Here is a 27013-nt window from a genome sequence, read left to right as displayed (position 1 = left end):
CACACTTTCTGAGAACTACCTTTCTAGTAGCCTGAAGATATAGCCTTGATGTTGGGCAACAAAGTTATTCTCTGTAATCCCCTTGATGTTGTAAATGAAAAAGAGGATGGAGCTAACATCATCTGAACTTTGGGCAAACCATTTGCTCAAAAGCACCATCAAAGAACCAAGCCTAGCCAAAAAAAAAAAAAAAAGAGAGAGAAAGAAAAAGAAAGAAAAAAACCTTAAAAAAAAAAAAAAACACCCAAAGCATACACAAAATGAAATTGGTGCAAATTAACTTCATTGTATTTGGAGACCCATACAAAACAAAACCCACCACAGTCTATAAAGCAAAGTCAGAGAAGACAAGGATTGAAGTTGTAGCTTCACAGTAGCCATCTTTTAACAGCTTTCCTTTTTCAACACTTTAACCTAGAGGAAAAAAAAAAAACTTCCCATTGTTATGCCCCTATTCAACCTTCATTCGAAGTCATTCACTATGCATTAATTACCACTTTCTTCAATGCACCGGGAAGCTCCCAAACATGCTCCTGTTTTCAAAGAGGCACACTTCCATGCCTAAGCTTTTTATATGCAGAGCCTGTTGAATTTTTTTTTCCCTTCTCATACTTTGAGATTCCCCTAAATTTTGCATACTGTAACTGTTCAGAAAGGGGGGTGTGTGTGCAGGGGGTGAAAAGACAAAAGGCTGATTTCATGCTTCCAGAACAGTTGTTTGCATCTCTTTCATTTTTCCTTCCAGCTGTGAGAGGCAGCAGAAGGTTCTTTAGCAGGTGTCCTGCCTGCCCTATGGTAATTTTTAACTTTCCTTCACTTTCTTTTATGTCTGTTGCATTCGTAGAGACATTTTCTCTCCCCTCAGCGCCTTATTGCTGTTTTTCCCTTTTTTTTCTTCTTTAAACAAAATACCTGATTTTTCCCATATTATGTAATTCTGTTCAGCTGTGGACTCAGATTACAGAAACGAGCAAAGAAGAAATGTTCAGAACTCCCAATTTATATATTAAATCTTAGCTTTTTTGTATTCACAACATAGACTTTCATCACTAAAACTACACAAATACCACACAGACACAGCTGACAACCTGACAGAGAAAACCATCTTCAGTATCAAAACTGACCTTCCATATCCTAAACCTTAAATCAGATAACATCTCTCCTGCTACCCAGTGTCCCCATTCCCACATGTCAGCAGTTGTAAGGACTCCCATGGGCTAAACATGTGAATGAAATTAAATATTCACGTAAGTATTTGCAAGGTTACACAGAAAGAAGTTATGAGTTCATTGGTCAGAAGTATATTTTTCTTTAAAGATAAAGAAGTATTTTCCAGAGCAAAACTGCCTCTCCTGATCTTGATTTTGTTTGCAAAGCCTCTACATGAGGGAAAACATCACATAAGGAAAAGATAAAGGAAATGGGGAAAATTGAAGCTCAGAACTATGAACCCTTTGAAGAAATTCAGGCACCTCCATCAGAGGGAGTTTTTTTCAGATTTTAAAGAACAAACACCACAATGCAAATGCCTATGTATTCTCAGCTAGTTTGTTCTGCTCTAATATTGCAAACATACAGATAGATAATGCTAACCAATGCTCCCAAAATGCATCTTGATTAAAAAAAAACACATTTATTTTTTGCAGACTCCTTCTGTATATTTTACTGCAATATGTATAAACTGAACAACAGATGACTTGAAGTTAAGATGGTCCGTTATTGATTTCATCAAGGTTAAAAGGTCACTGCCATCTCCATAGCTTTATGGTCACAGTAGTTTGAATAATCACATCAGTGTAAATGCCCCAGTCCTCACCCCTCACAAAAGGCCTCATTCACTGAAAATCAAGCAGGTGATTTTTAATAGGTACTGATGTCCTTTAATCATTTTCAACATTGTGCAATGGACAGTGAGTCCTGTAAGATCAATATAATATCTATTGAAATCACTGCAAGAGGAATAATAGTGAAGATTTTCTGATTTGACTACCATTTCCATGGACAAATATAATTAGAGTCCAAAACAGTTTAGCTTCCTCACAGCAAAACTACAAATACATATATATATATATACATATATATATTTTTTTTTTTTAAGGGTTCAATTCATGATAACTCTCTCCCACTTAAAATGTGGGGGTTTGGGATTTATTGTTGTTTGTTCTGTTTTTAAATGGTCATCTTTTTAACATTTTAGCTTTCGGATTACTAATTAAAAAAAATCAATTTAAATTTCCATTGTTATTATGTGACATTATATGATGGCAACCTGCTGTTTGAAAAAAAAACATATTTCCTACCTTTTTCCTGCAGGGAAAGTTGCATCCATGAGAGGATAAAACGGGAAGCAGGTGAGGAAAGGTCAGCCAAGAGAGAAGTTGATTTTCTGCTGAGGGGAGGAAAAAAAAGTTCCATTCAGTCAACACAATTCAAGTGCAAGAAAGTGTCTGTATGAGAAAATATTTTCAAAATGCAAATATTTATAGCTATTTTTAACTACTGCTTTCTAAAGATATCTTAACAGGAAAAAAAAGCTCATTGTTTCACTGATTTGTACTAAGAGTCTGACAGTTACCTTCCTAAAATTGATTTTTTTTTCCATTTTCATAAATCATCTAAGTGCATTCTGAAATGTAAACACCAGTCCTTCTGCAGCAAAATGCTGAAGATCCCCTTTTTCCTTTTCTGCTTTTTCAAGTATACTGTAAGTTTTCACATCATTTTGCTATACTTGCTACAAATGCATACCTACACCAAGTTAATGCTTTCATATTTAGAACTATTCAAGCAGAGGATGTATTGCCAGTGGCCCCCATGGCTTTCCTGCAGGATCAGACCCAAGGGGTGAGCACACCCCTCCCGCACACAACACCAGGGCCATCAGCTCTCCCAAGCACAGCCAGCCACAAGCAAACAGGGAAGCTGCAGGGCTAATCCCTGGAAGACAGTTAAATTTATAGGTCACGGCTCGCAAAACCATGATCTAGCTCCGTATCTGCTGCTATAAGACTACGCAAATTTTGTTTTATGATGAGCTCAAAAGATATAACAATGAGAACAGCAGCTTTGATTCTTGATTACACAGCACTCTGCACGCTGCGGTTCACAGCTATGATTTCTAGGTGTTACAGTAACATAAGTAATCTGTACTATTTCATAATTCTAAGATATTCTCCATGTCTGAGGAAATCCCTGTGCTGCTGACTGACACCCGGAGGAACACCATACTGGGGAAGGAGCCTCTGTGTGGTCCTTCTTATATCTGGTCTCAGTATTATGAAGTGACAAATGAGACAGACTGGAGCTTGCTAGAGCGTGGCCATCTGCACGCACCCAAGGGCTGATTTTGCTTTTCACATATTGTATTCTACAATATCTTATAGTCTGAAGAATGCCACTGCCATTTGCAAATGAAAATTACTCAGCATGGGAGGGAAGAGACCCTCACAGTTACGCTGCAAAACGTTTCATCTCATTTGTTGTATTATCCCCTAATAGCTCAACGCCAAATAAAAATTCTTTAAGGCAGGAAAACCACACACCCTTTGTGCACAAGAAGCCCTGATCTAAGCTGCTGAGTTTGGGTAAGCTGTTACATTTTATCGCAGTGTCTGAATGGCTGATGTTCTCCAGCCATAACCAGTAAAAACAACTTCAGACTTTGTTTTAAAAGAGGGGCTGCCTACCCAGTTTTCCATGGAAAGCTTCAAAGTCCAGTTGATCCCACAGATTATAAGCAGAGTAGAAAGAAAAGCCCTAACGTATATGCTATTTTATGAAAGTAGAGAGGTGCCAAGTCCCACTGAAGGATACCTGAGCACTCAGCCTTGGAGTCCTGGCAGTGCAGTAAGTCCTTTCTAACTCAAGCAAGTATATGTGACCAGCAAATTTATACTATTTAATTTCTTAAATCAAACAACACAGGAATGCATTCCCATTATAAACACAAAACGCATTCAGAAAATAAGTGTGGGGAAAAGTCTTCTTATGTGAAACAAAGCAATGCATGCAGCCAATAGGTCTTCTGGCAGCCTCTCGCTATTATTTCCCACTAATGTGTACTTTCAGAAATTACAGACCACCACAGAACACACTTCAGGCTGCACGGAGCAAGTGCCTTTCAAGAAGAGCAACCAAAGGGCCTATTAAAACTGAACATTTAACTAATTTGAAAAATAGATCTATATTTGGTTTATGTTTTGGTACAGAAGTTTAAACAGCTTCTGCTGTTTTCATTACACTGTTGACTTTAAAGAGAGGGGTAATTAGGGAATGTTGTGAATCTGCTCGTGCATTTGGTTACAAATAACTTCTGTAAATAAAACAAACAAATAAATGGAGCAATCCAATACTTTATGCAGAGACAGAACAACCGCCCTGTACCACAGATGTTCTGAACAACTGTGCCCACCAATCCCCAACCAACAGCAACACTGTGGTATTCATAACCAAAGCATCCAGCTAGGAGACTGGCAGCAATGACAACAGGATTACTTGTGTGGATGTTCTTCAGCATACACAAAGAAAAAACAATCTAAGAAACCAATCTACTAGCTTAATCTTGACCATCTGAAGAGCTGTTTTTCCCCTCCAGGTACACCCTGACCACTCCCTTTCCCTGCACAGACATTCCAAACCTTTTAAACCAGATGTTTCTAGAGAACACAAGCTCTAACTTTCATCTTTAAGCCTCCTTTTCTGAAAAAAAAAACTTTCAACTTCCACCAGAACCTTGGTGGCCATTGCTCACCTTGTGTGCACTACACACAACAAGGAGTGGCTCTGGACCCTTGGGTCTCTTGTGCAGCACAAACCAACAGCATCACACTTGGCAATCCTTGCACTTGGTGTTTGGTCGTTACGTCTCCTCTGATTTGCTGCTGTTTGCTGTTGTGCATGCAGAAGACGACAGGGGCATCTACACACACACACACACAGAGTGACAAGGTTCAGTATACATCCATTACTTGCTAAAGAACATGCCAAGTACTAAAAGCACTGATCCACACTGGCTGTGTGCTTATATTTACAGATGTAAAGTGATAAAACAGATTCTAAGAAAAATATAGCACAAGGATGACAGAAGTGCAAGCAAATTTGTACACTGCAGAGTGGTCGCTAGTTCACAAAACTGAAACCTAAGAGACTTGAGGTAGAGCTCTGCTGCTGACCTTTTATTCGTCTTTCATTTAAACCTGCTAGTACAGACCTGAACTAAAAGTACCAAAGCTGTGGAGAAGGTAATTTTCAAGGCTGGAGAGTTATAAATCCTCACCTTGTTCCATCAAATCAGCCTCTTTGACCTCTCCAACTTAAACTGAAAAGCCTTTGGGGGCAGAGACTCTATAGCTGTATTTTTACAGTGTCCAGAACAAAGTGGTCTGTTATTACTTGGACGCTTCTTGGTGCCATTATAACATAATTAAGCACACTGTTTTCAGTGTTTGCATGGAAAAAGTTTGGCAGTAGTACCTCAGCTCAACTGTGGGTGCATTATCTCTTCTTTCCAGCTTAAACACTGCTGTGGCTGTGTTCACATTAACTTATACATTAGCATTTAAGGTCAAGAGTGAATTTTTGAAACAAAACTCCTGATATCCTCATTTGTTGTACTCATCCCCGCGATCTCAAAGCACAGAAACTGGATTTCCTTCACATGAAACTGAACTGGAAGCAAGTGCTCACAAGCACATCTATTCCATTGCTAACATCTAATTCATCATATTACTTGTGGACTTTTGGTCCACAAGGCTAAGCTAGAGGCAGTTTTGAACTTATAGTACCCAAAATACAGCATGGCTGTGAGACTCTCCTTAGCACCAAATCACCTTCGCATTATGGTAGATGTAAACTACACCTACTCACTTCCACAGTCTTAAAAGGGCTTCCCAGACACTAGTGAGTCCTCCAAGGAAATGAACTAGTATCATGCCTTCACCAGTAGAGAGGAAAGAAACCACAAACAGTGGTTTGTTCATGTTTATGAAGCAAACTGTGAACTTCTAATTTCCTTTTAATCTTCCTCGCAAATTCTCTTTATAGTCATATCTATAAAACATAAGGGTTTTTTAGTAAATTATATCAAATAGGAAGATTGTAAATAAACCACCACATTTAAATTTAGGAGGAGTCTGAATGCCATCCCTATCTTTGAGCCATTTTTTTATCTTATACTACCTTATCTTCAGAACTACTGTGGCCCCATCACCACGGGGTTTCAACTTTCTGATGCATTTAGTATACATCTCTTTTTCATGTGAAACAGGATAGTACATTATTCACCCCCTTCATTTTTTTCCCCTTCAAATACAGAAAGGGAAGAGACAAAGACTAATTCACCCAACCAAAGTTCGTTTGACATTTGGTGACAAAGCAGGAATTCAGTCCAAATATCTGCAATTAGCAACCATTCTGTTCTATGTAATTTGTAGTTTTCAGGCTTCCTTTCTGCCACAGCCCTTAGATATTTAACTCAACACGTTTACACACCAAATGCACTGATTTTTAAAATTCTGTTTTCTTTCTCTATTGAAGTCACTGTGTTTTATTTCAGGCTTTCTTATCTGAAGTATCTGCACAGCACACAAAACATTTTACAAGCTTCAGTGTAAACAGCAAAAAAAAAACCTCAGCACATACATAGATGTAAATTTATTTTTGTGGTCAATTACACAAGTATTAAGAGAATTGAGAGTAAACACTCATCTTGTGTTAATTGCAACTGATTAAGGAGTAGTAAGCACCAACAAACCCCATGAGTCTGACTGTGTTAATTGTGCGCTTATTTTCACCTGTAACCCGTTACTACTTTTCCCATCATTAAAAGAGGAAAATTCCCTGAATAAATAATTTCTATTCCCTGAATTAGAAGAGACAATAAAGTGAGTACGGGGTGCCACAAACATAACATAATACTTCAAGTGCTTTTGAAGAGCATTACAGGAAAACACATCATGAAGAAGTGATCATAGAGAACAGCAGCACACACTGATCCACTGTCCCCTGTCAAATATTAAGACCACTTAATCTGGGACTATTAATAATAGTATTTCTCCTCTTGCTCAAAAAGGCAAGTAAAATTTACTGCTCTTGAAGCAAAAGGGTGTAAAAACTGCTCAAAAAAAAAAACAAAAAACAAAACAAAAAACTCACTGTACTAAAGACATGCACTAGATGATATGGTGATTCTTCTGTTATAGATGGGAGTATCGATCTCAATAGCTTGTGCTTTGAAAGACAAAACAATGCCTAAAATTAGTCAGTAAAACTAGTTGATAAAACTAACATGGTTGAGAGAAGTGGCAGCTCTTCTTACACCTGGCTCTATAACTGGATTTATGACAACTGATGGCAACATCAAGTATCATGCTGCTTAGTTTTTAAGTCTACCTTTGAAAAGAATCAAATCTCTTAATGCCAAAAAATACTGTCTACTGGCATAAAATCTGTATAATACAGACTGCAGAATTCTATCCTTTTAATCCCATACTGAGGTGAAAAAACGTTCCCTGGATTACACATCTTCCAACACAGAAGATACAAATGCCAGACTTTCTCAAAGGAGCTTATGCCAAAAGTCGACACTACTGAAAGCAGAAACCTCATTTCTAATATAGATGTTCACCTCTCTACTACTTTTCTCTGTTGTTTTGTACAACAACTACCATTGCTAGACTGTACAAACCCCAGCATTCCAATCACTACTTAGACACAAACATGTCCCTACTTCTCTTGGCTATTTTTAGATGATTGTTGTGGGATCTGCATGTTGCTAAGTCTCAAACTGTTGCACTCCAATTAGGGTTTGGCAGATGAATTCCTGCACTAATACCCATGTTCTTCCTCCAAAAACATGACCGCACATCCAATCACATCTTGTCTTCCTAATAATCCAGACACTATCCTAAGGAATGGATATCTTGGTAGGTTTTTTTTTGTTTTTTTTTTCCTCCCTTGCAAATTTTCAAGCACTCACATTAGAACCAGTGGCCGCATCGCAGCATCTCTTCAAACATGGTGTGTTCTATGTTATTTCAGCAAGATTGGTAGTTCATCTGCCATATCGTGGCTTCCAGTATTGCTTCCTGAGCCTGTACAAAACAGTCCTATCAATTTAGCCATAAGCGATGAGGGGGAAATGCCTGCTTCTTTTTAGTTCATTATTATGGAAGCTTACTGAGCTTTACATGTTTTGTTACTTCCCTATTGAAAATACTGTTACTTGGCATACCAACATCTGCAAAGGTTCTTTTCATTTGTGAATGAGGAGCCACCTTCTGTATCCCCCTACTATCATACTCAGTTTCTCAGAAGATTTTCCTCCAAATAAGACTGAAATCTATGAATGTGTATTCAAAACAACATTCAAATAAGTTGGTAAATTTTTCTCTACACTTCTTTGTTGACTTTCACTCAAATAAAAAGAAATTTCAAGTATTTTCTAGTTGCCCTTGGAAGACTTTCTTTTCCCTGCTGGTTAGTTGACATTAAGGTTTCTTCACATTCCAAGCTGCTTTGTATTGCTTTCAAGACTTGATGACTGGGATTGTCTGTTCAGAAAACCAATTGGTTTACTGAAACAAAAGACTGTAATTTCCACATTTTCCAGTACGGCAGTTTAACTCCTCCTTTGTCTGTTAAGCTCTCTGAGGCCAATCAAGTTAAATTAAACAACTAGTCAAACCTGCTGTGGTAAAATATAGAAAAGTCATTTTTGTCACCAGCGCTCAAGCCTTAGAAACGATACCATGCTGACCAGTACTTTAGCCGTAAAATACCTTTTGTTAAGCCTTTAACTTAAAATTAGGTCATCACTCATCCATTGATGCAACTCTCTCGACAAGAATGTCGTGTCTGAGGATGATACACTCAGCACTGTTTTCCTGTTAGGACTTCAGTACCATAATTATTCATCTATTTCCAGACCCTGATTCAGAACTGAGGATGTGTTGTATTTTAGCGGTTTCTACAATAACTGCAGACAACGGTCAGGTGAATAAATTGTGGTATCCTCAGGTCTGACAAGCATGGTACTCCACTCACTACTGACCTGCCAAGGCAGGGGGAAAAAAAAAAAAAAAACAACTTCAATTTTCTCCCCAGCCCTTTTGCAAATACACGTCTATCATTTTTCAGTCAAGACAGATCTCAGGTCTGTAACATAACTCACTATCACTGTTTCTTGCATCCTTGCAACAGCCAACAAAGAACTACTGGAATCTACAGCTACCTAAAATCCCTTCAGCTTAAGTAATTCTAGGTACCTGCTCCCAGGCTAGCCAGCAGAGCTGCCTGTAGTAGCTCAAGGAAAGAAGCTGGAGTCAGGCTGGCCATTTTCCATCATAAACTGAACTTTGGTATTGAAAGGACTGTTTTAAATAAACAACCTATTGCTAAACATGTAAAGCAGTTCATTGTACAATTTGCATAAAGGCCTAATATGCAACATTTCTTAGTATTCTTGATTTCCTGTGAGATGGTATATCTCAAGTTCTAGTTCTACGCAAAGAAGAAGAAAAGGATAGAAACCATATTTCCTCATGTCGAGCCTTGCCTCCCTGCTTCAGTCTTCTCCCAGGCCATTCCACTCTGCTTCTCGGGGAATTCCAGAAGAGCCCGGAAGGCACAGACCATTCCCAGGGTTGCAGGGCCAGGGATGCCAAACGCAGGCGGCTGCCCACTTTACTACTGCTCATTCTTTATCCAGCAGTTACTGAGGCTTTTACTAAAAGGTCATCCCTCTTGGGAAATACCATCAAAGAATTATACCTACAAAAGGCTGGTGTAGCGGTATAAATGTTACAATGGGGTAAGAAGTACTCAAAACATGAATTGGATTCAGAGGCTTAAAGACTATTTCCCCACAGCAATGAAAATGTTTATTTAAATCTCCTTAAAGCTGGAGGCTGAAAGTCCCTGGCTATAAGTAAATACATGTGTGTATGTGCACACATGCACAGTTGTTTTCACACGAGTCCCGAGTATGAAAGAAGTACTCTCAACTTTGCGTAATTCCAGCTGTTGGGAGACCGTAGTAAACTCATTTTATCACAGATCTTTTATTCAATATGATAATTAACGTTCCCTTATAGGAAGGTGTTCCATTTTTCTACAAATGTGGTTGTTCTGGAGTGATCCTGCATATAGACATAGATCTAAAGAGATGCAAACAGACTCGAAAGTCTAAACTGACACAGGACTGAAGTTTTGCCATGAAACGGAGCCAAACTTTCAAATACATTATTTGGTGCTATAACAAAAAAGCATTATAAAGTAGTGTTGTTTTCTAGTTAACTGTGGATGGCTCAGTGCTTCACGAAGGTTGCTATACTAAATCCCTCTTAACAACTCTCAAATCCACAAGCTCTTCTCCTGCCAGCTGGTGCAGTCCCACACTGCACGAAAAGGATGCTGCGCTGGGTCAGCAGCAGGGCTTTACGGCCAAGGAGAATTTCAACTTTTAATCCTCTCCTGGTACGGACTCCTGTCTCTATCATTTCAGTCACTTAACTCCTCTTGGTTTGAGACTCTGCTATGAATAATAATAGCTACTTAAGTTGCTTTGTTCATTATAGCATTTCACATTTTTATTTAGCTGAAAGGGAAAGAGGAAGAAAGAGTGGGTGGAAGAGAGAGTAAAATTAACTTCCCCCTTCCCCCGCCCTAATACTCATCTCCACCCCCAGCAATGGCTGAGAGGCACAAATACACCAGGGCTCACACAAACACACAATGGCTGGGAACCTTGAACAATGTTCCTTTCTGAACAGTGACATCTCTGCACAAGCAGTCAAGCTCCACTTCTCCTGTTGGAAAAAGCTGATATTCCCCTCACACAGTACTCACACGAAACAAGTCAATTATTTGTGTGAGCCCCATGGAATCGTCTCCATAACCCTCTCCAGGACCCTCAGGCCAACCCTTGACACAGGAGTGTAATCGTACAGCACCGGAATCAATTACACTTTTGGAGAGAGGGGTGGAAAAAATTACTTTGTAGACCCACCGCAAATTGCTAAGGCTGTCCTCTGGCTCTCTTGCTGCTCGAATCCAGGAAGTGCCTCTCAGTTTAATTTTCAATTATGTTCTCATCACAATTTACAACAGACAGTGTGTAATTTACGGCAATTACCTCTTCTGACGTCCCCCCTTTAAAATTTTCAGATAAAGAGACAGACAAAACCTGAAAGTGAGCCAAGCTCACCTGGCCTGCCTGCTGCATGAAGTTGACATTATGGGGAGAAAAAGGTATGCCTGACAAGGCTGTGAAGGAGATACTTTACAGCGTCGTGAATGCATGCTGACAACTAAATCAAGCAGAAGAGGAACATAATTGTTGTGGATGCATTCCTTTATTTGTTAATGCATATATACAATATCATAACAGCTGAATATTGTGTAAAGGGGTAATAGGTAACAGACTGTCATTCTGGGTAAAAGACTTGTGAAAAAAATGGCTTCACTATAAAGTCATCCAAGCCACTTTTTTTCTTTTTAAATCAACATAAGTATGTAATAATAAAATAATAAAAAGTAAAATAGAGAATTTTAGGACAGTTGAATGTTTTTTAAAAATGAATGCAATCATTTTGCTTTCTGAAACCTAAAACATCTGAATATTTTGCAGGTATGGCTAATTTAACAGAAAATAAGCACTTGACTTGTTTGTTTCTAGTGAGTGGTATTTTTCTCCTACACTGATACAGCATCTTTACGTCACATTATTTTTGTTCTCTTTACTATTTACTGTTGAAATATTTCCATCTGAAACGTTTAATTCAGTAATAATAAATATCTGAGTGCCTCAAGGGGTATGTACTTTAGTAATTGGGTGAGGATAGACACAAAGACCATAACAAAGCACCAAATGATGCCATCTTTATATTAACAATGACGTGTGTTGTGGTATTCTTTGTTTCCAAGATCTGAAATTAAAACAAAAAAAAAAAAAAAAAAAATCTGTGTGGAACACAACTAATATAGTTTCTGGAACAAAATCTAGAGCTCCTAACAAATATTTTGACAGCGCAGCATTTTCAGTACAAAGAATGACTCAAAATTGGGTCAATTTCATTGCTGCTACAGATTTTTTCACTTTTCTGCAGCATGAAGGTTTCCCACTTTTATATTTTCAAAACGGCATTTTTTTTTAACCTTCAGTTTGTTTTGTTTACTCAAACGTTTGTTTACTACAAAAACGTTGGGATTGGAAAACATTTTTCCCAGAAGGTTCCTTCATCAAGAGCTCTGAACCTCGGAGTTCAGCTCAGGTATAAAAATGTATAAAAATTTTCACAGATTAAAGATAATTTAAAGAATTCAGGATGGTACCCTATTTTGACTGAAAATATACTGTAATATACATCTGAATTTGTAGGCAAAATGTTGAACTACAGATGGTGCTGTAGAATTTCTCCCCATTTTCCCTGGAAGATACAAAAATAAACCTCAGATATACTGTGAGCTATAAGGTCCAGTAAGATTGTCTTTCCAAATGAAAGTTATCTTGCAGTGTTTTCAGAGCTCTACTGTGTTAACATCATCTTCAGTAATCTAACTCATTGCTGCCTGCTTGCTTTAACCACTAGTTATTTTAGAACACAGTGTTTATTAAATGGCAAAGCATGAATTACAGATACCTGCAGTAAATCATGAACAAGTCAGTTGAGCAAGTGCTTAGAGAAAACGTATTGTGGACCTGATATTTAATAAGAGCCCCTCCTCCAAAGTACGTAAGGTCACAGAAGAGAGGGGAATAAAAGCCAGGAGGTACTAAGGCAGCTGTTCAGCATACAGTATCAGGTGAGCTGTTCAGCTGAGAACAGAATCCCGATCTCCCAACCAAGTATCCATTTTCTTGGTGGATAATGAGGACAAGGAGTTGAAGACTGCAGGTTCTTGACAATGACAATGCAGGTTCTTGCTAGCAGAAAAGGAGGAGAGTGAAGGGATTTTCCAAACTGGGGAAACTCCAGCAAACAACAGAAGAGGAACTTACCAACTTCAGTTTTGGGATCACACGTTTTATAGAGGAATCAGCAGAAAAGCATAAAGTTCTACACGTACCCCTCTGATATTAGGCTCAAGAGAACATCTATGCGGCTTACAAAAATACCACAAAACACAGGATTTTTTGTTGTGGTTGGTTTTGTTTTTAAAGCCCTTGAGCAAGATGAGGTTAAACATTGCAAGGTGGAACAATGGATTCTGGTATTGAGGTGAACTTCATTGCTCTAAAGTAGTAACACCTCTCCACAGCACCTTTCTAATAGACATCACCTTCAGGCAGTCAGTTAGCCTAAATTTCCCACTGGCTCAGCAATTTGTTCCCATTTGTATCCCCCAGTAGCCAGCAGTGTGACTGTTCCAGAACCTACAGCGAGGGAGCACAACAGATAAAGCAAGCTTGAGGAACTCTGCATGCAATTTTTTCAGCTTCCTTCCTACATAAGGATTTTGCATCAGTTAACAGTGAGTAATTAATATATTCCCTTCAGCATGCAAGAACTTGCAAGTGAACTCCTTGCCTTAAGTCTGAGTAAGCTCCCTTTGAGTTCTGTGTGGCTGAACGGGACAACAGTGATGGTCCTCAGTCCATAAATAAAACCAAAGGACTCAAAATCTCTTAGGGCAAGAAATCAGAATCTCCAGGCCTGAAATGCCAGCTGTGGTATGGAAGAATTTAGGTCTGGAGCCAAGCTTTACTCTGTCCGTCTCTTCTCTCACTACTGCCTCATTTGCCTTTCACTTAGAACAGGCAAAGGAAGCAGACAAAAAAAGGAAACCTGAAACTTGTCATTCTATGAAATCATCACAAATGTGCTAAATATATGCGGTTCAATTAACAGTAAGAACACAGAAAGTTACAATTCAGAATTTTAATTGTCTCGAGGAAGGAAAAAAGAGAGAAGCCAAAGTCACCAGGCCTTTACCCCAGAAGCTCACAGCCCAAGCTGTAGCTAACTCAATAATTACATTGTACTGCCAGCAACAATTCAGGTTGTTTTGTTTTTTTTCTCGCCTAAGGGTTCCAACACATTTGCACCACAGGGAAGCCTTTTCTCTTTACATCTCAAAACTCTACTGCAAACTCTTCCTTTATTCATAACAGCCAGATCCCCAGCTGAGATAGGCACTTTCGTATTGCTCTAGATGACAGTTTTCTGCGTTCTTTCCAAGCTCAGGGGGTTTAATAAACATATCTGGCAATCTTTCGATAGCTGGAGGGCCTGGGATGACACTGTGTGCAAACAATATGCTCTCACTGCTAGGGAAACAAGTTTATTCAATTCAATTAATAGATTACAGTCAAGATACTTGTTATCCTGCAATGAAAAATAGGAAAAGAACTCTGAGAATTAGGGTAGGTCGCAGGATTAGCACCTGGCAAGACAGCAAGCCAGGCAAAATAAGACAAAAAACACTCGCTGATAGAGTGCTACCAGTGAACAGTTATACAGCCCAGTGATCTCAGCAGAGAACTGACTTGAACTCAGTTAAAACTGAACTTAGCCCTCTGAGTCTACAAAGTCTTGGATACAGCATTTTTAAAATGAGTCTTCGAATCCTCCTGCAAAATAGAGATATTCCTCTTAATTTACTAAACTCCATGGGGTGTTTTCCATTAGAGAGAAGCAATAACTCCTCCTTGGTGAAACTCCACCGATTTCAAGCCAACTGCAGCTGCCAGGATTTGGTTCAACGTTTCAAGAAAAACTCTGCTTTGATTTTAAAGTCTTTTTAAACCAAAGCATTTCCTTAGCATTAAACATTTCATGGAATAAAGAACTTGCTTCTAAAATGAATACCTTCAACACAATCAAATGGAAAAAATAAGGAAAACACTTCAACTTTGTTGATGAAAAGCACTCCAAGAGCTGGTGGTCCTGTGCTCCATGAGCATTAAATACTGATCTGCAATGACTTCTCCCTCCAAAAACATGCTCAGAACAAGTTTGAACTTGCAGAAGTTACTACAGGAATAAGTCTCATTTAACAACCAGAGTGACAGGTAAATTTGCCTGAAGGATGATTTGTGGTTAAGGCACATACAGGAACACAAGAGATACAAACTATTTCATACCACAGGCTTGCATAAGTAACTGAATCCCCAAGAGCATCAATTCATGTATGTAAACTGGGGATAAAACCAGTTCTTCTGTCTGGTTTGCCTATTCTTTCTGGCAACAGGGATTTTATCTGTGTATCTCCTGTGTGCAGTGGCAGCCCAGATAGTCATGAGGTCCTTGGCTACCCAAACCCAACTGAGTTTAAGGGCACTATTTAAATAATATCCATATTTCAGTAATCAGAGGCTATACTTGTTTCTCATGCCTTACCTATATGGAGGCTGGGGGGGCAAGGAAGACTGAAAAAAGACTGAAACAAATACAAAACCAGCATGGATGCTGGCAATCCCATAGCCTACAAATTATGGCAGAGGGACCAAGAAAAATAATGAAAGAGTTGCCTTTAGAGATGTCCCAGAAAAATGACCAGCTCTCTTAGAGCTGTTCTGAGGCACACAGCATTTGAGAGGAAAGGCACAGTTAGGACCTGGCTAAGGCTACTCATTAACCTCTCCATATGAATCCCACAGAGGATCCATCTGAAGCCAGATGCCCTTTATTGCTGCTGTGCAAGCCAGAGAAGGAGAGGAGAGCACATATGTACAGAGAACTCTCCCATTCAAGTAGCTCTTGGTGTCCATGAGGTCACATAGCCGTGGCTACACAATTGATGCTATTCCAGCCCATCATTACTCTTAGCAATGTTGTCCCTAGTATGCTCTTGGAACAAAAAGTCCCAGTGACCCATGGCAGAAGAAAAGCAAGCCCAGTCATCTGCTTACTGCCATCATTCCCAGCCTGGACCACACAGCAGTTGCTGTCATAACCACACGTGCTCAGCTCTTAAAACATCAATGAACAGCCTCTGTTTCTATCAGTCCAACCCACATGCTTCCTATTACCTACATATTCAAGATTTCGTTTCAATAAATGCCCAACTTCCATTTCAATGAGATCTCTAAGAACTGAGTCACAATAATTAGTACTGTTGAGTGAATAACCAAAAATTAATTATTTACTTAACTTAGCTGTTCTTTTGTTCTTAGATTAACCAGAAGCTCACGATCAATTTCCCTGAGCTTTTCAGCAAATGTCTTTTAACATGTATATTCTGTGTCCTGCTCAGGAATTTTCAAAATTTCAGCTGAGTTTGAGTTCTCAGCAGGATCTCATGATATCACTGCTCATCTGTAACTGAGAAAATCCTGGAGTGCAAAATTCATGCACATTTTAAATTCAATTCCTAAAAATAACTCATGTGAAAAGTATTTTATCCCATACAATTCAATTGCTTAAGGCGGTCCAAAAATCAGAAACATGCAATACCTAGAAATTGCTAATTTTTTTAGTAAAGTGCTTTTATATTACTGATCTATCTGTTATCATTGCTGCATTGAACACACTTGGAACTGGCCTGTATCCAGAGCAATAACTTTCATCCTCAGTTTTAGGTTCTTTTCACTATTCAAGAAAAGCTCTATGGAAATAATACAAATAGGATAATAGTCAGGATGAAACTTTTACTTCAAACTGCAGCAGAGTTTACTGTGAATATCCACAGGATCTAATACGTGGTTGAACCTTTCCCACTGATTTTTTTTTTCTCATTCTCATAGGGAAAAAAATAGTCTTTTTTTTAAGAAGTAAACACTGCAACTAAACGCTTTCACAAAACTACCCTCAATATCACTGTTTTTCTTCAGCTCATCTGTTTTTGAAGTAAAATACAAGATCAAAAATGCTATCAACCACTGCTCTTCCCTGATGCTTTAAGTACATGCTTATGTTTTATACATCCTGCTGTCTTTGCGGTGAAAGTCAGAACATTTTTGCAAGATTAGAATTTGTTTCCCGCAAGGCTAAGAAAATGATACTTAATCATTGAAATATAGCAAATAAATGAATCCTTTCTATTAAATTCCTGCATAAAACTCAAATCCTGCTTCTACTTTAGTAAATAATAAACACTAATTAACTTCTAGCAGGCAAGACCAGCACTTAAATGTTATAGGAGGTGTTACAGCAGAGAAAATGTTATATACTACAGAGTAGGAAAACTAGGCAAAGCAACAGAACAAAGGCAATTCATATTCTGATCTCCCATCTCTTTCAAGCGGACATTTGTTTGCTTTATAAGAATTTGCTGTCTATAACAAAAGACATACCTATTGAAAACCTTAATATTTTGATATGTTAAGGAAAAAAGGCCTTGTTTCATAAAAAATCCAGGTATGTCAATCAGTCTTACTGTTCTTAAGAAAACAAACGTCACTTAAAAATTAGACCTTTTAAAGATCGCTAAGCAGTACGTTGTTTGAATGAATTAGCCAAATCTACACTACTTACCTACTTTGTGGGGGTCTGTTCTTGGAACAAACATTCCCCAAGCTCAGTGCACACAGTGCTTGAGGAACCACTCAGGAACTTGGAACTATATTTGAAAATAGTTTGTATCTGTAACTGCTATTAAATGAAAAGCAGAACATCGCTGGTTGGGCAGCTGCTAAGATTTTATAATCACACAATAGAGAGGATTATATATACGTAAAGGGTGCATTAGACTACTTTCTGTGCTCAGTTGCAATTGTACAACCTTAGGAAATCAATGGGGTTCCACATTTGCAAATGATGAGGGGTTGGTCCATTCCTTTTTTTAAAAAAAAGTTCAATTTGAGAGAAAATGATTGTGCTTCTCCCTCTACTGTTCCACGTCTCATAGCTAACATCTGGTGAAAATTAAGAAGCAGTTTTCCCCCCTTCTCCCTCACCCCCAATCAAACAACAAAAAAAATCCACAATACAAAACCTCGCATATATATCTGATGTATTTTATACATATTCATCCTCATAACTTGACAGATGGGAGGAATCTTGCAGTCATTTCTGAAAGCAGACAAAAGGCCGTTGGTTCTGCTCCACATGATGATTTGTGAAGACAGAATATCACCCGCTTCCGTTGATGATTATATAGTTCTATCCATCTGTCTGCCACTGGAGGTTGTGAGAGTGAGATACAGCTCACACCGTCTTCATAAACAAAAGTAGACTGTGCTGTCAGTAGTCAGACACGCCAACTAATTGGAGCTGTCGACAGACACAATATTCTGTGTCAACAGCTCTGGTAACAGTTTGAAACAGCAATGATATGTTGGGTGATGGTGAGGATGACACATATGTCTCTAATAGCATGCTAGAAATCTGACATAACTAGAAAAGAATTACTAAAATGTAATTCCCAGCATCTAGTTCTGCTGTTAAGACTTACCAGTCAGCACAGGGAGGAAAAAGATGCGTGTTCATGTGAGTGTGCTTGTATACATCTTCCTCTCTATCACTTTGTATGCTGACAGCTTAATTTGACAGTCATCGTGCCTAACTTTAAAACTAAGCCTCCCACTAAATTTTCAGGTCACCAAAATTCCTGTAAAATGTTGAGTTTAATAAAGGAACTTTTTCCACCACTTATGAATTGGAAGCAAAATAAATAAGGTTAAACAGCAGCCACGTTAAAGGGACAGCTCTTACTGTATCTGTGTGCAGGAAAGAACAGTACTGTCTTATTGAAAAGTGATTTCATAGACTCAAATCTAAAAGACAAATTGTCCTCTGATTTCCCAACATCAGTGAACATTCTTAATTTTAGAGTTAAGCACAGGAATAAACATTTACAGGATTAGGGTTTCAGTTTCTGCTTAGCGGCAGATAAAATCTTTCTCCATCATCACTTCCTTTGGATTTGAAAGCAGATAAGTGCATAAAAAATCATAAATAAAATACCAGGGGAAGAGGAAAAACGGCCATTTGCTTTGCTCTGCTCACACATTTATCTAAGCTGCACCTCCGTTACATATAATGCAATGCTGGGAAGATTAGGCCAAATAGCAGTACATAATTAAAGCATTTTTTTCCCAGAATAAATAAATAAATGCTATACAAACATCCCATCAGAGCAACCATGACAGTAAAATGCAGCCATCTCTGCAGCATTAAAGCCACGTGTGAGTACTCACACAGGACCTGCACCAATAGCTTTGGCATCTCAGGCCTGGAGCAAAGATAGCCACAGTGCACCCTTCACATCAGCTCTGTGCTGGAAGTACCGAGCTGGCACACTCCTGGATTTGAACATCATCCTTGAAATCTGATTATGTCAAACAAGTGCAGTTATGAATTCATCCCTCTTTTCTTAGGACAGAGCTCTGGACTAGTATCCATTCAGGCAACCTTACTGCAGAGCAGCTGTCAAACCTGTCCTGCCAGGTATGACAGCACTGGGCTTTGAGGCAAGGAGCAAACTTCTTGTTTTGTGTTCCTATCTCACACCCAACCTGGGACCTGACATTCGCCATAACACAAGGAGTAAAACAGTGACAGCCCTTTTGCTGATGTCCACGCCCAGAGCGTAGCCAGGATGTGAACAACCAGACCTGAAAGACTTTTTGTCCCAGAGAAGGAAGGAAGCAAGTTGGAAAAGCCACAGAAGGACTTTGATAAGGTTCTTCTGCAAAGCATCTGGGAACAGCATTGTGGGGGTAGGTAGCAAGTCCACATCTAAGTAAACAGCTTGGGAGGGTCAAGCAGGATCCCAGAACCTCCTTTCTGAGACACCTGCATTGGCAGAGCTCTGCTCTGAAGGGAGGGTACCAACATCCACATGGAGACACAATCCAGTCTACCAACAGTCTAATGATAAAAAGGACAAGACATCCCTATTTGCAGCTTGCTGCCAAACTTAGATGGCAAAAGCCAAAGGAAACAGGTTGGAAAAGACATGCCTGGAGGGCAGGAAGTCTGGAGCATTACTAAGGAACATGCAGTGACAACAGCTAAGGTTACAGAAGAAGAGCCTAGTCTTGTTTGCTGCATAAATCCCTATATTATCTCTTGCTACTTGACCTGCTAGAGCAGCTGGCGGCACAGGGAGCCGGGGTGCCGGCCTGAGCTGCTGCTTCCAGCCAGGAGAGGGCTCAGCTCCGGCTCTGCCCATCTGCACACTGCTGCTTTGCACTGATGCCCCTTGTTAGCCATCCGGGCCGATGGTGTTCAAAATCACATGGAAAAAAGCCTAACTAAAGGGTGAGCCAACAGACTGTTGCCAAAACCATGAAGTTAGAAAAATCTGTCACAATATTTTAAAAGAAAGATTAGAAAAGTGAGAAAAATAGTCAATATTATTTTCTCTGCATAGCCAAGGTGCAAGTTGTTACCCAAGATGAAGTGTGTATAAATAGTGTGTCAGCTTTGTACTGTGAGTGTGACTCCAGCAGCTGGGCTGTTTGCATGAAATGCAAATTCGAAGCCATTCAGGGAAAGAAGAATGAAAGCTTTGGCACTCACTGGGCAAACACTAACGGGTACGGGAAGAGGGCCAGCAAAAGAAAAACCACATGAAGTAGTGGGTGGCCAGACTTAGGGCAAGAACAGTTGGACCAAATACCTCAAATGATCCGGTTCAAGGCAAACATTGTACACTTCAGAAGTTTTACTTTTCAATTCCAGAACATAAGCAGAGACCTTACTGCAACTGCTACTACTGAGGACACAGCAGTGGTGACAACCCACAGACACTTACTGACATTCATCATGCATTATGCGTACCCATGCCCACTGTGTCTGGCTCTGAGTCATCATGAGCCACAGGACAACTCTATTAGTTGCCATGCTCAAAAATTAGTGAGAAAATACCTATAAAGCTCGTGGCCCCCCAAGATCAACTGAAGTAGTTTAGAAAGGTTAAAGCTTATAGCTTTAATCTCAACAAATAGGAGGGCTCTGACACTGAAATGATGCATAGCACAGGCCCCGTGGCTTACCAGTGCAAGGGTATTTCAGGCCACTTACTACTTCTGTGACACCCCAAGATTTTTACGGAGCCTTATTTCTTCATACAGATACCTAGAGCAGAATTACACTAGATTTGTAGTTCTTTTTCTTAAAGAAGTTTATGTAGGCACAGCATCAGACGCCTCTGTGTGTTAAATCACATTTATTTCACCAAAACAAGCCAGGGCCTAATGTATTTGAAGATGGGTTCATTACTCAACCCCTGAAGTCTTTTCATGCTGCTTAGGACTTTCTGCTTTGTACCACATTGGTATTTAATAATTATTCTATTTGTCTCCAAAGCCCTTTCACCACACCTTGTGTGGCACATTACAGATGGCCTAGATTTTTCAGGTACAAATTGCTAAACAATTACTGATGAGAGAAAGGTCATAATAATAGGTTACAGAAGCCTTTGCAGTCTGCCTTTACTTCATGGCCATTTATAAAGAACCATTTCATCCCATTGTTATAATGATGAGAAGGAAGTAGTTTAAAGTAGTTATAGACAAGCAAACAAAAGGCAGGAGAGCAGTGCTGTATAACTTCTACTTTCACTTCCTGCCTACTCCATTACTTCTGGCATTATGGGAGAAATAACATGATTGGAATGACCTAAAGGTTATAACGGGTGGGCAAGGTTTACCTTGTGGAAAGCAGTGTGAGCACTGTTGGCTAAACCTTTTTGAAAGCTGAAAGTGGTGCCGTTTAACAAAAATACTAAGCTGTCATTGCTAAAAGTACATTACTTAGAAACAGTATTTCTTCATGGGCTTTTTTATCTCTATTTTCCCCCACGAAATGTTTTGGATTTTTTTTCTTAGGAAAAAAACAGGAAAGGAAAAAAAGACACAAAGATGAAATCTCTCCTAAAAGTTGAAAGAGGACAGATTTTGCACTACCAGAAACTCCATTAACTTCATATGAATACCACCGGCTTTAAGACGATGAAATTGAAGTCCAAATGGTCCAATCTACAGAACAAATGAAGCAAACTTCTCTGGACTTCTAAAAAAAAAAAAAAAAAAAAAAACCTCAATACAATCATTTCTTTCCCCACTTAAGGGGAAAAAACAAACAAACAAACAAACAAGAAATCTCTCCATTATCTGGCTTTCTCAGAAGTTGAGGTACAAGACATGATCACAAGGAATGGAGGAATCTTGGGTCCAGTCACAACTCACTGAAACGCACAAGCTCTTGAGTAAAAGCCTGGCTTTGGGAACAGAGAAAACATGCTATTTGAATGACCAAGAAAAAGTGACCGAGCACAACCAACAGCAATGAAAGCAAGAAGGTAGTGCTTTGGCACTTTCAGCCAATGGGTGAGAATCTTCAACCTTGGCTTTAAAAATTATACAAACTATTCAAATTACAAAAGAACAAAATATTGATGGCACTGAATCAGTAATACTTCCCAACACTTCCAGCTGTGTTCACATTATAAGGCACCTTAGCTCAAAAGCAGCCCAGTAAGCAGGAAGCGAGACCACACGGAAGATTTTGATCACCAGGCAAGATCTAGATCTGCAGCAGGGAATTTCATGAGATTTCTTCTTTCAGAGAAGCTTCATATTCCAACCTAAGGAAACTGTCTGGGGAAGACCCCACAAAATACCATCTTCCACTTATTTCCCAATGACTTTTGTGACGTTAGGCCTTAATTTCAATAAGCCTTAGTTTCCCTTATTGAAAAAAAACAATGGAGATTAGGACACAGGTTTATCAATTAAAAGATCACTTATCTTTGCACCATTTCCATGCCTTTCCCATACTCACACATCAAACTCTACAATAGGTGCAAAGCAGAGAAGGCAGCTGGGCCAAGCAGATACCCATATTACTTATCCCCGGATATCTTGAGGCTGCATCACTGTCCTCACAAACCAAACAAGTCAGGTCAGACTTTTCTATTGAAGGAAAAGCCTCACTTATTGCAAGTGTCTGTACTGCTCCAAGCGTGCATGGTCAAATGTCACGTTGTTGTCAGCTCCAGACCACAGACACAGCCAGAGTCACACCACACACAAAAAGCCCATGAGAGGAAATGTTATTATTTCCACATTTCTTGTTTCAGAGTAGGGAGAATTCCCTGCTCCATCAGACTGAGCATAAGACAAAAAAATTTCACCACAAATCATTTTTATATTGGCAAATATAAACCACAGACAAGCCTCATCTTTCAGCGGATTCCTATTCACTGCCGTCCAAAACTTAACCAGTTAAATTATTGATAGTCTTAAATATCACTTTATTTTCAGTCAGAGGTTATTTTAAAAATTAAAAAAAAAACAAGTTCATAAAACAATTTAAATGCATCAAAGTTTATATTCCACATTATGTAGTAAATCCTACTCTCCTTCAGGAATCCAGCCAGCCAAACTTGTGTTCCCTTGGTCAGTTGCTGGAATAATAGCCTCTCCTTTGTTTCATCATGACTTGATTACTATAATTATTTGCTCACTAGACTTTCAGCTACTGCTCTGATTGTGGGGGATACAGAACACAACTGGTAGACTACATGCTGCATCTAAGTCTTTCCATCACATTACCCCTATATCCCCATATTAAGAGAGCTCCATTGCTTCCCAATGCAGCGGCGGCCTGATTTTTTAGATCTTCCTACTAATTTACAAGGCTTTACATTGGAAGCCTCAGATAAATCTTTTGCTGTTCCTTGTCTGAAGAGTCTTAGGGCTGTACTTGTATATGCTTTTGTCTCCCTCATAGTGTTTTAGACCCTGAACTTGTTTAGCCTTACTCACATGAGCAGGTTTACAGACTTCAATGGGACTGCTTACACGAGTAAGAAGTACTCATATGAGAGTAGATATTTGCAGGCTCAGACCCTAAGTGACTTGGAGAGCTTTACTATTATTCACTTCTTGAAAAGCACTTGCAAAGAAACAAGAGAGGACTTACCGTATTTATTCAGAGTTATTATATATTCACCATGTCTTCTTCTTAAGCCCTCTTTGTTCTTGAGTACATGTACTCTATCTACAGTAGTGATCCACAATATTTCTCTCAGGGGATTTTCACATGCGAAAATAGCAAGAGTTTGACATGTTGGACTGTTGGGTTTTAGTGCTGTTTTGTTTCTCCTTGTGAGAATTTGTACATACCAACTTGAGACAAAGAGGATTTTGTTATTTCTTCTATTGCAGCAGCACTAACAAGCTTGTGTCAGGGAGCAGAGCTCCACTGTGTAAAAGCACTGCTCACACACCTTAAGCAGCCATCACCTGCTGCTAAAGAGTTAAAAACTGTAATGTTTCTATTGATTAAATTGAGCACTGTCATTTTCACCTTAGAACTTTTTTCTTCAGGCATTTTCAAGTTAAGAGGGTATTAGGACAATCAATTTAGTCATCAGACTTACAGCACCCAGTTCCAGCACGGTTCATTTTTAGCAAGGTTTGTATTTCCCACCTATATAATACACAAAACCAGGCACATACATTTTATATAATGAGAGATGCTCTCTTCTCTGCAAGACTTGTATTTCTTGGCAGAAACGGGGGTAAAGGAAAAAAGCTGCATTGTTCTGCAGACTGCCATGCTAAGAAGTTGCCCTTGCTGGGAATGTTGGATATGTCATGAGAAATGTGCAAACTGGGCTCAATGAACACACCAGATCTTTTAAAATAAATTAAATGCCTTTTCCAGCAGAACACAATGGAAAGGTATGGATGGATCATTAAAAGCTAGAGCCTTTCGGAGAGTCTCAGTGGTGATTTTTTCTTTCTGAAAACACCAGAAGAGATGACAGATCCTTTACAGTGCAGAATGCTCCTGAAGCACCCTCTATTTCTGCAGATGTGATGGAGAAAGTGGGGGCATTCAGCACTGTGAAGACTGCTCATCACCTTGCAACACTGTAAGCTGTTAAAGCCTTGCATTGCACACATGACCAAATCTGTCTCCAGCCTCCTGGATAGAAACCCATGAGTTGGTTTCCACCAGAGATTTCAGCACTTAACAATGCTAATCTAGCAAACCTTCAGTATGGGTCTGCACAGCGGCATGCTGAGGGAAGTTCAGCCCACATTGCTTTCCATTTTAGATGAAAACACCTTAACTGACGTTTAGTCACAACACGTCTACTTTGATGGCCTGCCTCAACATCTGTACAATAGCATATGCAGAATCACAGAATCACAGAATGGCCAGGGTTGGAAGGGACCTCAAGAATCATGAATCTCCAACCCCCCTGCCACGTGCAGGGCCACCAGCCTCCTCATTTAATATGCTAGAACAGGCTGCCCAGGGCCATATCCAATCTGGCCTTGAACACTTCCAGGGACGGGGCATCCACAACCTCTCTGGGCAGCCTGTTTCAGTACCTCACCACTCTCTCTGTAAAGATTTTCCCCCTGACATCCAACCTAAATCTCCCCTCCCTCAACTTAAAACCATTTCCCCTCGTCCTGCAGTTATCTACCTTTCAAAGAGTTGATTCCCCTCCCCTCTGTAGGCTCCCTTCAGGTACTGAAAGGCTGCAATGAGGTCACCCTGCAGCCTTCTTTTCTCCAGGCTGAACAAGCCCAGCTCCCTCAGCCTGTCCTCATAGGGGAGGTGCTCCAGTCCCCTGATCATCTTCGTGGCCCTCCTCTGGACCCTCTCCAACAGCTCCCTGTCTTTCTTGTACTGGGGGTTCCACACTTGGATGCAGTACTCCAGATGGGCCTCGCAAGAGCAGAGTAGAGGGGAACAATCACCTCCCTGTCCCTGCTGGCCACCCCTCTTTTGATGGAGTCCAGGATACCATTTGCCTTCCGAGCCGCAAGGGCACACTGCTGGCTCATATTAAGTTTTTCATCTATCCAGACCCCCAGGTCCTTCTCCACAGGGCTGCTCTCAAGGCCCGCTCCTTCCAGTCTGTAGGGATGCCTGGGATTCCTCCGGCCCAAGTGCAAAACTCTGCACTTTGCCGTGTTGAACCTCATCAGGTTCACCCAGCCCACCTTTCCAGCCTCTCGAGGTCCCTCCGAATGGCATCCCTTCCTTCAACTGTGTCAACCGCACCACTCAGCTCGGTGTCATCAGCAAACTTGCTGAGTGTGCACTCGATTCCGTCATTGATGTCACTGATAAAGATGTTACAGAGCACTGGTCCTAAGACAGACCCCTGGGGGACGCCACTCATTACCAGCCTCCACCTGGACATAGAGCCATTGACGACCACTCTCTGTGCCTTTCAACCAGTTTCTTATCCATCGAGTGGTCCACCCATCAAATCCACATCCCTCCAGTTTGGAGAGAAGGATGTGGTGGGGGACCGTGTCGAAGGCCTTGCTCAAGTCCAGGTAAATGACATTGGTCGCCTTTCCCTTGTCCACCGATGCCGTCACTCCATCATAAAAGGCCACCAGATTGGTCAAGCATGACCTTCCTCTGGTAAAGCCGTGCTGGCTGTCACGGATCACACGCCCCTTCCTCATGTGATCAAGCATCCAGGATAATCTGTCCCACGATCTTCCCAGGCACAGAGGTGAGATTCTCCAGCCTATAGTTCCCAGGGTCCTCCTTGCTCTCTTTCTTATAAATGGGAATGACATGACCCTTCCTCCAGTCACCTGACGGCCAGAACTTTTCAAATATGATGGAGAGCAGCTCGACAACCACCTCAGCCAGCTCCTTCAGAACCCTGGGATGCACGCCATCCAGTCCCATAGACTTGTACACATTCAGTCTCATGAAGCGGTCTCAGACCAGCTCTGTCATCACAGCGGGGGGGGGGGGGGTTTACCCCGTCCCCACCCAGAGGTTTAGGGATGGAATAGAGGCAAGAAATAGAGATGAAACACGCAAGAAATACTCTGACTAGACAATGCCCAGAAAGGGGAAAAGGTGATGAGCAAGTGTGGGAACAACTGTTTCTCCTTTTCTTCTATGTATCCTTATTTCCCATAAACCAGAAAGTTAGAAACTTCCCTTTTCTCCCCAGAAAAGACTTGTGTGGAGTGAGAAAGCCTAATACAGAGGGCAAGTCACTGACACAGAGCTGGGGTGGTGAGAAGCAGGGACTGATGCCCCTCTGGTCCTATGCTGGTTTGCATACTCTCACCTTACTTAACGGTTTCTAAGCTACCAAAGAATGATTATACATTGATTATACA

At 40.2% G+C, this 27013-nt stretch overlaps 1 long non-coding RNA gene across 16 annotated transcripts in view; it reads right to left on the bottom strand.

The window, feature by feature from the left end:
• Positions 1-27013, bottom strand: part of LOC116243418 (uncharacterized) — a 326478-nt gene that overhangs the window by 215899 nt on the left and 83566 nt on the right. For 15 of the 16 annotated variants that reach the window (XR_016469845.1, XR_016469847.1, XR_016469839.1 and 12 more), the window contains one exon: positions 2301-2389. This is a non-coding gene — a long non-coding RNA (uncharacterized LOC116243418). Of the gene's footprint in view, positions 1-1607; positions 1839-2300; positions 2390-27013 lie in introns of those variants that run through there. The other variant, XR_004169961.2, reaches the window with a different exon arrangement.

Source organism: Phasianus colchicus, chromosome 10 (assembly GCF_987193195.1).
Source record: "Phasianus colchicus chromosome 10, bPhaCol1.hap1.1, whole genome shotgun sequence".
NCBI lineage: Eukaryota > Metazoa > Chordata > Aves > Galliformes > Phasianidae > Phasianus > Phasianus colchicus.
Note: the sequence above shows the minus strand (reverse complement) of the source record. Positions and strands in the feature narration are given on the sequence as shown.